Source organism: Panthera leo, chromosome D3 (assembly GCF_018350215.1).
Source record: "Panthera leo isolate Ple1 chromosome D3, P.leo_Ple1_pat1.1, whole genome shotgun sequence".
Lineage (NCBI taxonomy): Eukaryota > Metazoa > Chordata > Mammalia > Carnivora > Felidae > Panthera > Panthera leo.
The window spans coordinates 12,475,854-12,491,294 of record NC_056690.1 but is presented as its reverse complement, the minus strand read 5'-3'; the positions used below and the strand labels follow the sequence as shown (position 1 = coordinate 12,491,294).

The window sequence follows — 15,441 nt, the reverse complement described above, 5'->3', positions numbered from 1 at the left end:
AAATCTGGCCTGCGGTGCTGCTTTTTTTTGGGGGGGAGCAGGGGGCGGTATGCTGTCAACTCAGAGTGGTTTTTCCATGTTTCAATGGTTGGGGAAAAAAGCGAAAGAAAAATTATATTTCGTGACCCATGGCAATTATACGAAACCCCACTTTCTGTGTCCGTAAAGTTTTATTGGTACACAAGCACGCTCACATCTGCATACTGAACGCGGCTGATTCTGTGCTGTGCCAGCAGAGCTGAGCGGTTGTGACAGACACCCTATGGCCCGCCGCAGCTGAAATGTTTCCTATCCGGCCCTTTCCAGCAAACATTTGCCAACCCCTGGGGTGGGCTTTTCATGGGTCTCCTTATATTCTAGTTTTCCTCCCTACTGTCCGGTCCCAACACAGCTTTCTGAGGAATCCTTGTAATACATTCGGTTTCCTGCTGATAGACCTTTCGTGGAGCTCCCTGAGCCCCTCAGAGTAAAAGCCAAGGTCCTCCTAATGGCCAAGAAGGCCCTGCATAACCCATCTCCTTCCAATGCTCATTTCATTTTGTCCCCTGATCCCTGTTTTTGGCCCTGCTGACCCCTCTTACCATGCTCTAATTTTCTTTTTCTTTCCTGTTGCACTTACTGCCTGCTTGGGAACTAATTTACTAATCCTTTTTTTTTTTTTTACCATTTATTGACTGTCTCCTTCCATTAAAAAGTGAGGCCCCCTGAAGGCTGACATTTTGGTTCAGATTTGTTCACTCCTGTATCCCAGATCGCAGATAGGCTGGCTTCACGAAAGCACAGCAGTGCCCTTGCGTAGGTTCCCCGGGCTCAGAAGGGCTCCTGCTGAGAAGGATCCTGCACCTGGTTTAATGCTCCGTTGCCATCATTTTGCAATCTTTAATACCTTTTGAAAACACTTTTTTAATGTTTCTTTATTTTTTGAGAGAGAGAGAGACAGAGCAGAGAGGGAGGGAGACCCAGAATCCGAAGCAGGCTCCAGGCTCCGAGCTGTCAGCCCGGAGCCCGACGCGGGGCTCGAGCTCACAAACCGTGAGATCATGACCTGAGCCCAAGTCGGTCGCTCAGCCGACGGAGCCCCCCGGGGACCCCCTGAAGTTCTTAATATTTTTTTGAATACGGAGTCTCAGGTTTTCATTTTGCACCGGGCCATGCCGATTATGTGGCCGCCCCTGCCGATGGAAGGATCCTGGGTTCACAGGACGCCCCCTACGAATATCTCTTGAAGGCAGGCAGGCCGGGCGGCATGGTGCATGTCACGATTTCGCTGCGTGAGTTTTCCTTGTTTCTCCACCCCGTGCCTCCCTCACTCCTGCCTTGTGAAGGCGTGTGTATTGATGCAAACGGACAAGGAGAGGAGTCCGTCCCCGATCGGGGAGCCAGGGAGAAGATCACCTGCCACACGGAGGAGACGCAATCACCCCAGCAACCGTCCCGCACCCCCCCCCCCCCACCCCCGCCCGCGGCTTGGAGCCTCCACTTAATGTAATTGAGTGTGAAGGCCGGCTGGAGACACAGGCGCCCCCGCCGCCCCCTCTCCATAATATAGACACTATTGGTTGCTAATTGGCGCCAGTGGGCTGGTGCTAATTGTCCTAATGCACTCGGCTTGATGGAGGGACAAGGCTGCCCAGGCCGGGGGCGGGGGGAGGGGGGGGTGCTCCTTGGGAGATGGTGGGGGTGGGGGGCACCCAGAGGCAGCAGACGCTGCTACCGGGCTCATAAAAGTTGGAAACGGGCTTTAATTCTGCATCAAATATTTACGCGGGTTTGGGGTGGGTATTGATGGGGAAGGCGGACCTTTGAGCTTTGCTTGCGGTAACCCACAGAGGCCCCGGCGGGGGACGGGGTGGGGGGGTAGGCCCCCTGCCATGCTCATCGATGGATTATCCAGACGGCTGTGTCCCTAGCACTGTCTAATTAATTGTGTGAATTTCTAATGACCCTTTTAGCCCCCCTGCACCCTCCCTTCTGCCCTCATTCGGGCTGCTCCCTCTCGTTTCTAGCCGATGCCGAACAGTGGGCTTCAGGGATGTGACTCAGTGCCATCCACGGAGGGAGGCAGCATTGGACAGAGGGAAGTGCAAAGGAATCTGACTCAGCCTTGCTCTCACTGTGTGGCCTCCGCAAACTCACTCACCTCTCTGGGCCTCAGTTTCCCTAGCAAATGACTATCAGGCTGCTGAGCGTTAATACCGCACGTCCTCTCTGATGGACGCCACAGTCTCTTAGGGAGCGTAGGAACGTACATGTATACACACACAGATATATACACACGTATATTTATATACGTGTATATTTCCATTTTTTTAAATGTTTATTTATTTACCTTGAGAAAGAGACATAGAGATCAACGGAGGGGCAGAGAGAGAGAGAGAGAGGGAGAGAGAGCGAGAGAATCCCAAACAGACTCCACACTGTCAGCACAGAGCCCAGCTCGGAGCTCAGACTCCCAAACTGCGAGATCATGACCTGAGCCGAAAACAAGAGTCGGATGCTTAACCAACTGAGCCACCCAGGGGCCCCCATATGTGTGTGTGTGTGTGTGTGTGTACATGTATATATATAGGTATGTGTATATATACACACATATATATGTTTTTTAAAAAGTTGCAGCTAAGTCTGTTTTAGCATGTAGTAGGGGAAATAAATTCATATTACATATTATTCTACACACACAGTATGTAACTAATAACTACCCAAAGATGTGGCGTGCCAGTTAAATGTTTAACCATCAGTTCTGCGTGGGAACAAAAGCTCTGATCTGGAGCCTTTGCCAATGTCCATGGTGTAAATATCGCTACCATGGTTGAGTTCAAGCGGCTGATACGTTCCCAAACACAGAGTCGGGAAGAAATGGACCGTCGCATCCTATGATAAAGCATCTCCGTCGCTCAGAGACAATGGGTGAACGTTAGCAACCTCAGGAACAGAGATACTAGCAAAATATGGCAACATAATTAGGAAAGGATGAATTCTGAGTATTTATTACCGTTGTCTTTAAAATAGCCTGAGTGCAAGCTAATATAATTTCATTTTTGGGGCGCCTGGGGTGGCTCAGTCGGTTGAGCGTCCGACTTCAGCTCAGGTCACGATCTCGCGGTCCGTGAGTTCGAGCCCCGCGTCGGGCTCTGGGCTGATGGCTCAGAGCCTGGAGCCTGCTTCCGATTCTGTGTCTCCCTCTCTCTCTGCTCCTCCCCCGCTCATGCTCTGTCTCTCTCTGTCTCAAAAATAAATAAAAAGGTTAAAAAAATTTTTAATTTCATTTTTCACCACTGTGTGCGCACCAATTGGCTCTCAGGATTGCTGAACGTTTAACGGTGGCTCTCGTGAGCCTTGCGGGCCAGCTCCCGCACACCGCTGTGTGTGTGTGTGTGTGTGTGTGTGTGTGCGCGCGCGTGGGCGTGTGGCACACTACTCATGAACCCTACAATGTCTCAGATGGAAGGGCATAGGACAAAGCTGCGTTAAAAAAGGATTCCATTTAAAGGGGCACCTGTGTGCCTCCGTCAGTTAAACATCTGACTCTTGGATTTCGGCTCAGGTCATGATCTGGCCGTTTCGCGGGTTCGAGCCCCGTGTCGGGCTCCGTGCTAACGGTGAGGAGACTGCTTGGGATTTTCTTTCTCCCCCCCTCTCTCTCAAAATAAATGTAAACTTAAAAAAAGTATTCTACCAAGAATCAAGTCCAAGAAAACGATATTAAAGGAACACGGCTCAGGTGAATGACACGTAGGGCCCAAGTCGTGGAGCTGCTATGTCCATGGCAGTGACCTGACGAGAGAGCACAGGTTCCTCCCCACTGTCTGGGGCAACTTACTAGTGACTGAGCTAGGGTGGGAGTAGTGAGGGTGGCCAGGGTTCGCTGCCCTCTCTCGTTTGCTAGAAGGCACGAAACGGCCACGTCGCGCTCTTTCCTTTGACCACGGACTTCGTTTCTTGTCTCCTTCTTCCTAACGCCGAGGCACCTCCTCCTCAGATGCCAGTGTCTACACGGCTCTTGACCCCCCGTTTCTAGCCCTGCCCTCAGCCGCTCAGCCTTTTCTATCCACGCCTTTCCATGGCCTTGGCTGTGTGGCTGACACTCCTGTAGACCGCTTCGTCCTACCTCCCACGGGCCTTGGGGCCAGAAAGTGATAGGGGGGTGATGCTTGTGAGCCGGAGAATGGGTCAGGACCAGTCTGCACAAGGTGCGGGGAAAATCATGACTGTTTTGCATCCTTCTCTCTCCGGACAAATCATCCCAACGTGCTTTGCCTTAGATTTGCTTCGTGAGGTTGTTATGGCCGATGTTTCATTATAAGAATGGTTTTGTGATTGCAAATTGAAATTCCCGCCCGGAGCGGGGCGGGCAGGTCTCATACATGTAGGAGGCAGGTCAGTTGGGGGTCGTGGCCACCCGGGAAGTCTACGTCTCTCAGAAAGAGGCTGGCAGTTACCCACCAGCCAGCAGGTGCCGAAGATGGCCGGACCTCCTCGTAGAAGGTGGAAAAGGCTGAGTCGAAGGGAGACTTCCTTAAGCTGAAAATCATGCTAAGAGCCGGACACAACAGGTCCACGGGCTGGGCGTGGCCTCTGAAAATCTTAGGGAGGGGGAAAGAAAAGTAAAGGTAACAATGAAGCTTCCTCAGCAACAGCAATAGCCTTTTGGTGTTTAGATTAAGTTGTCTAGATTTTTGTCCTAGATTTTTTTTTTTTTAACCTTCCACTGTGCCTTTCAAATTTCTTCATTGTGTTTATTCCTCCTGATCGCACGGCCTCATATGGCTCCAGCAAAACCTGTTGCGGGGTATTAGACAGGGGGCCCCAAGTCCTTAGCTACACCTTCCATCAAGAGGTGGACCATGAGGGGCGCCTGGGCGGATCAGTCGGCTGAGCGTCTGACTTCGGCTCAGGTCATGATCTCACGGTCTGTGGCTTTGAGCCCCGCGTCGGGCTCTGTGCGGATGGAGCCTTCAGATCTCTGGTCCTCTGACCAGACAAACGTCACGTGAACGTGAAAATTCATTCCTTGTTGGGAATTCACCGTCGTCGACGCTGAGCGACAGGTTCCTTCTTGACTACAGCCATCTGAAAAGGGTTTGCTGAGTTAATCTCTTACATAAACGAGAGTTCAGTGCCTGACCCTGGTGCGTCTCTCCGTCATTAATTCATAAATTCGGGCATATTTTCATTACGTGGCTTTTTTTGCTGTTGTGGTAATCGTAATAAAGAATAACGTGAAACCCAGCCAGCAGCCCGTCTGGGGCATCTGATGCAAATGTAGGTTTACTGAACGTCTGTGTTATAAGGAACCAGGATTTGACTGATGTGGCCCGGGACCCAAGTGCCCAGACTAGCCGGGGCCAGGCAGCTCTGGGGGCAAGGTCTGCTGCCCAGGAGAGGAAGTGAGCCAGAGAATAACCACCACAACAAAGGTACGAAAGAAAAAGAAGGCTCTTTCACCCCTCATGAGCAGAAGAGCCGATTTACAAGTCGAGCCTGGAGAGGAAACAATTTTGATCTGGTCCTGGGACGTGTCTATGCAGTCGGCGAGACCAGATTTGCTTATTACTGTTATCCCCACTACGACGACCTGCTACTATTATTTGAAGGACAGAAACACCATTTACTGAGTACTTTCCCGAAGCCCAGCACAGAATCTAGCCCAGCGCCCTCTCACTTCCTACCTTGAGGAGCCGAAGAGGGAGACTTCATCACTGTACCCACTTTACAGATGAAGAAACTGAGCCGTAAACTGACTTGTCCACGTGTTGGAGTGAGTTTCCCGAACCCTGGCTGCCGTGGGATGGTGCGGGGGGCAGGAGGCGAGTTCCCTCCTTCCTCATTGCTTTCTCCTATTTTTCTTTTCTTCCCCTGCCTTGCTCCTACATGGGAGGGAGGATTTGTTAATAGAAAAGAGGCAGAGACTCTTAGCAAAACCACACATGAGAGCTACTCGGTAGGAGGTGGATAATTGGCATAATTTATAGGGCGGAGGGGGTGGGAAGGTGGGGCTGGTGAGACCGCAGGAGGCAAATCTCAGGGCATCGTCATTGTCCCACTGAAATTCACTGTCTGAAGCCATTCAGTTCAACCTAGACCGCAGGACAGTGACCTTGAAGCACGGGGTCCTGCGTGTCCGTGACGCCGGCCCTGGCTGGATGATAGGAATAAGGGGAAGTTGTTAATACTGGCCTCCAGACTCTCAACCTTAATATTCATCCCCATGTAAGATTTCCCCTTCGGGCGATGCTCTGTACTTTCGAAATGGCCCAGAAACAGGTGCATAACGAAAGGGTTGCTTGTGTGGAGTTGAAGACACGTTCTTCTTGAAGTTAATGAGACTCTTAATAACAGGTAACGTTTATTGAGCGTGTACTCTTTGCCGGGCGTTGGTCTAAGGGTTTTGCAACATAACGCGGGGAGCGTTGTTATTAACCCATTTCCAGACGTGGACACTGAGGCACTAAGGAGCTTGACACCCGGCGAGGCGGCTGGTGAGTGGCCGCGCTGTGGTCAAACCACGGCTCCAAAGCCCAGATTTCCCCACTGGGGTTCCCCACTCCGCGTTTGTTGAGTGACTGAATGATGGCCTTGACCAGGGCTAGAACCGAAGAAGTTTGGGCGGTGGAGAAAGGCCCAATTCACTGCGAGCGCAGGCCCGGTTGTTAATGGAGTGCTGAGGCCAGGCAGCGTTCTCGGCCCTAGGATTCCGGGAGAAGGGTGAGACAATAAGGAGCTTCGATGGGCTGAACATCCTGATTCCCATTGTTCGAGAGCAGACTGTGTGCCAGAAAGGAACAGCATCACCTCCCCATCCCTGACAACCGTACCGGGGCCACAAATAGCAAAAGGAGGAGAGAGGAAGCCGTGAAGCTTTCCTTGGGCTCCGGAGGTTACTCCTGACGGCTGGAGCCTGGGACAGGATTGAGTGGGCGACACAGATGCCTCCTCGCCCGCCAGGATATCTGGGCGCCTGGGATGGGAGCTGAGAGCAGCTGGTGTGACCTCAGCGTGACACGGGCCCCCCCTTCCCCTGGCCTCGGAAGATGCTCAGATTAATCCTTTCTTAACACACCTTCCTGCCGGAGCGTTTCCCACACGGCTCCCTCCGGAGTAACCTATTCTTATCTCACACTGATGGGGGTGACCAGACGGCCCAACCTTTGCTGAGCCTTCGTGCCGTGTCCAGCCCAGGGATTACCTCGCTGAGCCTTTGAAACCAGAAAATAGATTCTGTTATTCCCGTGTCACAGATCAGGAGGGACTAAACTGTAGAGACCCACGGCCGATGCTTAGCGAAGGCTGGACTTGAACCCGGGTCCTGACCTCACTTTAGGGCTCGTGTGCATCACAGCCCCGCCAGCTGGCTCAGGCACAGTGAGGGACTGCTCATCAGCACCTCCTGTGCCGCCTACTAGGGGCTTGGGTGACCACCCGACCTGGTTTGTCCCGGTCCGAGGGGTTTCTGGGGCTCACGGCTTTCAGTTCTAAAATTGGGACAGTCCACGGGGCGCCTGGGTGGCTCAGTCAGATGAGCGTTCAGCTCTTGATTTCAGCTCAGGTCACGATCCCAGGGTTGTGGGATTGAGCCCCGTGTTGGGCTCTACGCTGAACGTGGAGCTTGCTTAAGACTCTCTCTCTCTCTCTCTCTCTCTCTCTCTCTCTCTCCCTGTGCCTCCCCTTGCTCACGCATGCTCTTTGTCTCTCAAAATAAAATAAAATAAAATAAAATAAAATAAAATAAAATAGGGACAGTCCTGAGCCAACTGGGTCAGCTGTTTAGTCAATTCCTTCTGGTCTGCCTCCCTCCATGATGGAAGCGATTCTAGTCTATCTCTTGGCTCTCCACCCCCATATAAAGCTCTCCCCACCTTGTACCTTCACCATGAAGCCCCGAGCAGGAACTCTGGCCCATCCATCCCACCAGGTATCCCAGCCCTAGGGGTCAGAGCTTTAACTGATGCACACAGTGAGGGAAGACAAAGCCTGTGTTGTGTGTGTGTGTGTGGGGGGGGGGGGGGGGGGGATTATTTTGAGAAGGTGAAAACATACCATGTTATTTCAAGACCCTGAAGTCATGCTTGGGTCCAAATAAATTGTGGGATGAGTTTATTTGCGGGTCGGCACTTGAATCTTGCCATGGAGATCCACGCTGATATAACTGATTGAAAACGCTAAGTATTGGGGCGCCTGGATGGCTCAGTTGGGTTAAGCATCCGACCTCAGCTCAGGTCACGATCTCGCAGTTGGTGGGTTCGAGCCCCATGTCGGGCTCTGTGCTGACAGCTCAGAGCCTGGAGCCTGCTTGGGAATCTGTGTCTCCCTCTCTCTCTGCCCCTTCCCTGTTCACGCACTGTCTCTCTCTCTTTCTCTCAAATATAAATAAACGTTAAAAAATCTTTTTAAAAAAGACAATGCTAATTATTAATCCATATTAGCCCATCGAAATATAATTTGACATCGTCGTTAAAAACGAGTCACGTGTGCATACACAGATCTTTACTTGGCGGTCGCAGCAACGGTCGAAGTGAATACCTGAAACCTGCTGTTCATGGTGATCCTTCTCTCCAGGCAGAGTAACAAAGGACAGCTACGGAATCCACAAAGGACGGGAAAGGTGGCCGGCCAGGACAAAGACGCAGCGGACCTGTCACTGAGAGCTGGGGTGTGGCCCTCTTGTTGCAGCAAAGGTAGGCAAGCCCAGATTGCCAATCGCTTTGCGTATTTAATTTCCCGAACCAACAGGATCCTTTCCGTCTGCAAAATCTTGCCAAGCGTTGCATTTCATTGTGCCGAGCAGAACGTAAAGAATTTCTCAAAGAATTGTAACATCAAGGGTCTCCAAAATTATCACGTTTTCCAGAAGAAACGCTTTCTGTAATACGTTCCGAATCACTGATTTTTTTTTTTTGTAATCTTTTTCTCCCCGAACTCATGGGTTGCATGTATTTCTTCTTTTATTCCTTTCGTCCTCGAGAGTCTGTGCATAACCCTTGGGTGTCCGCCTCAGGAACAGCTTCGCCAGACTCTCAGATGGCCTTCTCCACGCTCCCCGCCCCCCCGCCGCCCCACAAAGGGATCCCAAACCTTGGCCTTAAAGACTCGGGACCTTTCAGCATTTTGTCTCCTATTTCCTCCACTAGGAACGTCTGTCCCATCTTCTTTGCCTTAGAAAATTTCCACTTACTCTTTGAGGCCCTCGCTCAGTTTGGGTCAACCAGCACACTCCAAGCTCTGGCTGGGGGTGGGGAATGTGATGGCAGAAATAACAGACACGGTCACAACCATTTGATCAAGCAGGTGTAATTGCCATCGGCCGTTTCAGACGGGAGCTTCAGAGAGGTTAAGTCACTTGGCTTGAACACACTTGGCCAGAAAGTGCCAGAGCTAAGACTGAGTTCAACGTGAATGCTGAGCTTCAACCTCTCAATAAACCAACCTACCAAAGGGAGGAAAGTGAGGGTCAGAGAGGTGAAGCTACCTGCCCAAGATCACACAGCTGTTCCACGGCAGCGCGGGGATAGCAACGACCAGGCCCTTCCGCCTGTCACGCTGCTGGAGTTTCCTTGATTCTGCAGGATGAGTTGAAGCCTGACAATGATGCTCTGTTCTTGGCTATCTCGGAGCTGGGAGGAGCCAGAGAAAATAGAGCGTCTCTTTGTTTGACCTCAAAGGCAAATAGCGTGGAGTTTCCAAATTTGGGTCAATAAAGGCAAATTCGCTATGGCCGCTTTAGAGGTCAGGCGGTTTGTCTGGGCAGGGGGGTGCGGCGGGCGTGAACCCCCCCCCACTCCAGGATGGCTAAGAAGGAGCCCAATTACTGCCCTATGGTGGGTTCCCGCTAATTGGAAAGGCCAACAGGCACCGAGAGGAAACAAGCAAAGGAGTATTACAAATTCATTACAGACACTAACTGCTTCCATTTGTGCATGTGGCCGAGGGCTCAGTCGACAAGTGAAGTGCGTAATTCCTTTGTGCGGCCCGGGCCAGGCCTGTCTTACCTGGAATCCCTGCTACCCCGGCAAGCCAGGTTTTGTGCCCCACGATCCTCCCTTGTTGTGAGGGCGGGGCCCCAGGCACCCTGATTGGTCCAGTGACCAGCAACCATGGCCAGTGATTGGCTAGTCTGATCTGAACAGGTGAATGCCCCGATCTGATGCCTGTTTGGGCAGATTGGGTTTGGGCAAGTGAGCCACTGGGCCAGGGGAGCTCTGAGCGCTGAGTTGAAAGACCGGGAAGTAGACGCTGGACCCGGCTGGCTCTTTTAGGCCACTTAGGAAGTTGACCTCAGTCTAGGAGAAAAAACATGGCAGAGACACAGAGAGAAGCAGAGATGCCATGATTGAGAGGTAAGGGAGAGAGTGAAACAAGAGGTAATTGATGGGTTCCTGGTACCACTTTCGTTAAAAGAATTTCCTTTTCTTGAAGATCACTTGTGGGGATCTCTGTTTCAACCAAGGAATTTTAAGAAAATGTCTACATCTTTTTTGAATGTAGGGATCTCAGCGCTATGCCCATAGGGGCCAGGAAAACACCGTAAATGCCAGAGGCAGATGGGGCATAGAAGGAAGGGACCACATGCCAGGGGGTAAGGGGGAACCCTTACTGACCTCAGGCCGATATTTGCCATGTGACGATGCGGGCAGTACCCCCTCACCCCCCGACTGCCCGCCACGGGTGCTGAAAATCTGGATTTTATGTCAACCCTCACATATTTAAATATCGATAACTGAAAAATACGGGGAAGGCCAAACAAGCACACTTGCAGGTTTGCTGCACCCCGTGGCTCGGTCTTTGCCATCTTTGGTATAAATTCTAGAATGTTCTCTACAGTTGAATGGAGTTGAGTATAAAGCGGATATATCTGTGAGCTACCCACAGGCATTCAGTTACTGAAGAAGCAAAAGCCATTGGGTTATAAGGCATGTTGCCCTGAAACTGGTATTATTGTGACTTGTTCCCCCCACTGAATTGTATTTAATTCAGCACTCTGTGGTTTTAGAACCGTCACTCCCACATGGTGAATAGGATCCTTATGGAGTTGAAATAAAAATCAAACCCAGGGTCTTACACAACGCAGAGGAGCTCCGTCTGGAATCTCATATCGGATATTTTGGTCTGGAAGGTAGCTTCTTGTGAATGCCCCTCCCGCCCTTTGAACTTATTTTGTTATTATTAATTTTTTCCCCTAATAATATATAACCTTACCAATATGTATCTGAAAGCATCAAAACGAATTTCCTTCTAAATGCTTTCCTTTTTATAGACTTTTTTCTCCCCCCCCCCCCGCCATAACTTCCTTTTTTCCGGATCTGCTTTAATTCAATTTTGCTTTATTTCCTTGATTCTGCTATTTTTCTCCCCTTAGAGACTAAAAATTTCATATCGGAGTTTATTTGCTTACCGAGAGGCCTGGGTGATGCAGTGAAATGAACCATCGTGGGCGGAGCGGCCATCTGCGTTTTTTTCTTGTTTTAGCAAAATGATTTAGTAATTAAGGTGTATGTTCCTCAGCAGTCTTCCCTTGTGAGAGCAGTTCTAGGCTGAGAGTTTGAGAACCAGTTCAGAGACTCGGGCTTTTGCGGCTGGTCGTGCATGAAACTTGTTCACATCCCTCTGTCTTCTTCTTCCTCTGCGTAAAATGAGGGTAGTGATGATCCTCATGGTTCTCGTGAAAATGAAAAGGGAGAGTGAACGAGAAGAGATGTTCTAGCTCAGTGGAGATACCAGATCTGAGTCAATGTCACAACTGTGCAAATTATAAGCCTGGCTTTGAGACACTTAGGAGGCCATTACTATCTGCCTGATACGGAGTCATGTGCTGGGCACAAGGAGACACCTCAGCTCAGCATGGAGCGGGGAAGCCTTTCTGTGCCCCTCATTCATTCAGGAAATATTTACACCCCATCATCTGTAGAAGGCCAGACCTTTTGTGGATACAGGGGATCCAGAACGAGTTATGGCGGCCACCGTTCCCACCCTCAGGGAGCTCACTGTCTGCTGTGATCAGTGCTATCATCAGTCAGGGGTGGCTTCCTGGAGGTGGTATCATCTCACCTAAGACCTGAGAATGAATTGGAGTTTAGGTGAAATGGATTGACACTGGAAGGAGCGGGAGAAGCGGTCAGGAGTCGGGTCACGACAGCTTGTGCCGTCGCCCAGAAATAAGAGAGCCTATGAGTTTTCTCGGCCATCCGCTGCTGCGTAACAAATTACTCCCAAATATAATCGCTTAAACCGCTAGGTATTTATCCAAAGGATACGGAAATGCCGATTCGAAGGGGCACCTGCACCCCAGTGTTTATAGCAGCACTATCGACAATAGCCAAGTATGGAAAGAGACCAAATGTCTACCAACTGATGAACGGATAAAGATCTGGTATATGTACAATGGGATCTTACTTGGTGATGAAAAAGAATGAAATCTTGCCACTTGCAACGGTGTGGGTGGAACTAGAGTGTATTATGCTAAGCAAAGTAAGTCAGTCAGAGAAACACAAATATCATATGAGGATATCATATCAAATTCCATACGTGGAATTTAAGAAACAGAATGATGAATGTAGGGGACGGGAAGGAAAAATAAAATAAGATAAAACAAGAGAAGGAGGCAACCCGTAAGAGACTCTTAAAAACAGAGAACAGGGGCGCCTGGGTGGCTCAGCCGGTGAAGCGTCCGACTTCGGCTCAGGTCACGATCTTGCGGTCCGTGAGTTCGAGCCCCGCATCGGGCTCTGGGCTGATGGCTCGGAGCCTGGAGCCTGCTTCCGATTCTGTGTCTCCCTCTCTCTCTGCCCCTCCCCCACTCATGCTCTGTTTCTCTCTGTCTCAAAAATAAATAAACGTTAAAAAAAATTAAAAAAAAAAAACAGAGAACAAACAGAGGGGTGCTGGAGGGGAGATGGGCGAGGGGGATGGGCTACACGGGTGATGGGTATTAAGGAGGGCACTTGTTGGGATGAACACTGGGTGTTATACGTAAGTGATGAGTCACTGAATTCTACTCCTGAAACCAATACTATAAATATATGTTAACTAACTTTAATTTAAAACAAACAGACAAAAAAATATAATAGCTTAAAACAACAAGCGCTTATTATGTCAGTATCTTTGGATCAGGAATCAGATTTGCATTGTAGAAAGACGTACCTTGACCAATCGCTTCGAAGGAGGTGACTGTATTGTTACTGGAAGACCACTGTAGTTGTCCAAGCAAGCAAGTGGGGACCGGGTGGAAAGGATAAAAAGAAGTGAAAGAATTCTGGGGATATTTGGGAAGTCGAATAAGCAAGACTTGCTGAATGAGGGTAAGAAGAGTAAACGAGGGAAAAGACGGGCTCAGAGATGCTTCCTAGGATTCTGATTTGGATGGTTGGATCCAGAGTGGTACCGTTTTTCCTGGAGATGGAGACCAATTGAGAAGGGGTGAATCTGGGCAAGGAGATGACGATGGGGTTGGTTTTGGGCATGCCAAATTTGAAGAGCCTGTGCGGTATCCAAGTAACGACGGCCAGTGGGTAGTTAGTTGCTCATTGGCCTTCCGGGTAGGAGGGTTGATAGAGATTGGAGAGCCACCAACATCGGGTAACTAACTGAACCATGGGACGGGGTGAGATCTCCCAAGGAGAAGCCTGGCTTGCCTTAAAGAGGACAGGCCGAGGTTCCTTGCAGAGGCACGGGGCCCTGGAACAGGGGCACAGGAGACACAGTGGCAAGATGCTCTGGGGATCAGCTGCCCTATCACCTGTTGGAAGACGAACATTAAACTCCATGGGCCTCAGGCATTTTCTTTGCTACAAGCCTTTGTAGCTTGCTGGGGTCCTTTGTTGTCTGATTTATACCATCACGGATGATTTGCAGATGGCGAGCAGACTGAGAATTCTGTTTGGCTTGGTCCCACTTTCCTTTCTGTTCCTTGAGCCCATGGCTGGACACCAGGGTAACGAGAGGACATGGCGCAGGTTGGGGGCTCATTCATTTGCCATTTCGGGCTCATAGTTTGCTCTGGACTCAACACACAACTTTTTCGGGTTATTGAGCCCTCCTTCACCTTGATCCCTGATAAACTGCCAGGTTTAAGGACCTGGAGGATGAAGACCACCACGGTTTGCTTCTACTTGAACTTGAGAGGCGGTGGGACATAGTCGTTAAAAAAGCGTGAATCCTGGAGCCACACCGTGTGGGTTCAAAGACCAACGTGGCGTTTACCAGCTGTGTGACCTTGGAAAAACGACCGAGTGTCTTTGTGCCCCAGTTTCCTCATCTGTAAAATGGGCTGATAACAGAGTTTGTCTCAAAGCATCATTATAAGTAAAGGAAACACTTAGGACAGTGTGGAGCCTGCTTGGGATTCTCTCTCTCTCCCTCCTCTTTCTGCCCTTCCCCTGCTCGTGCTCTCTCTCTCCCTCTCTCTCTCTCTCAAAATAAAACTTAAAGAAAAAAAAAAGACATGTCCATTGAATTAATGAATGAGTTAAGTTCTCATATGTCATGACAGTTGTATGGACATAGGACCCCAGACCAGAAGTCAAGCTGTCTTGCCTTCCACTCGCCAGTGTGCTTTTTAGGGTTAATGCCTTTGCTCTTGGCCCTTAGTTTTCCCATCTGTTGAGTGGATAGAAAGAGTCAGGTTGGTTTGTGCTTCCTCCCAAAATGTTGTCTTGAAAGGCGCTTCTGAGGAGAAGATTCTGTGCCCAAGTCAGCTTGGCGAACAGAGACGCTTAAGGCTCTGAAAAGTCCTGTAATAATAATAACGTAAAACCCGTGATTCACTTTGTTCGTGGTAGAATTTCTCACCTCTTTGCTCCCCACCTTTACCCCATTTTACATCCAAAGCCGTGGGTGTTTCCTAAAACACACTTTGGGGCATGCCGGCTGCTTTTCATTTTCAGCATTTTATGGTTCTGGAAATCTCTGGAGGTACAACTGCCTCCCAACCTGACCCCTGGGCAGAAACACGTCTCATGTAGGTTGACCAGAGAGCCGTGTTCTTTACGTCTCCGAGTGCGAGGGCTCGTGCAGGTGCGCACACGGCCAATGGTGGGTACCCAGCCAGCCCTTTCCTGGAACTCTGCTGACAACACAGGGGTCTGGCACGCTCATCACGCACATGTGCAATGCCCTGTGCTCCCCCTTCCCATCTCAGGCATTATTTTCCAATTTAAAACATGTCCTTGTACACCGCCATGCTTCCATCATCGACCACAGATGACATCTGCCACTATCTTGGATGCAGTTGAATATCTGGGGGAGGGGGAGGCCATTGAAGACAAGTCTAGGGTGTTTTACCTTTTTTTTGATGTTCCCCAGGATAGGCTGAGGGACAAAGATTGCCTGCCCGTTGTTTTATCCTGTCCCCGAGGAACGGAACTAGATGCATTTGTGGGAGTGCAGCCTGCCCGGAGACATGTGGGTCAATATATGTATTGACTTTTCCAATGGGTCCATATGGGTCTC

At 50.1% G+C, this 15,441-nt stretch overlaps 1 long non-coding RNA gene across 1 annotated transcript in view; it reads left to right on the top strand.

The window, feature by feature from the left end:
- The window catches only part of LOC122203884, a 44,269-nt gene that overhangs the window by 2,179 nt on the left and 26,649 nt on the right, over positions 1-15,441 (top strand). Inside the window, exon 2 of the long non-coding RNA XR_006195383.1 lies at positions 8,557-8,675. This is a non-coding gene — a long non-coding RNA (uncharacterized LOC122203884). The remainder of the gene's footprint in view (positions 1-8,556; positions 8,676-15,441) is intronic.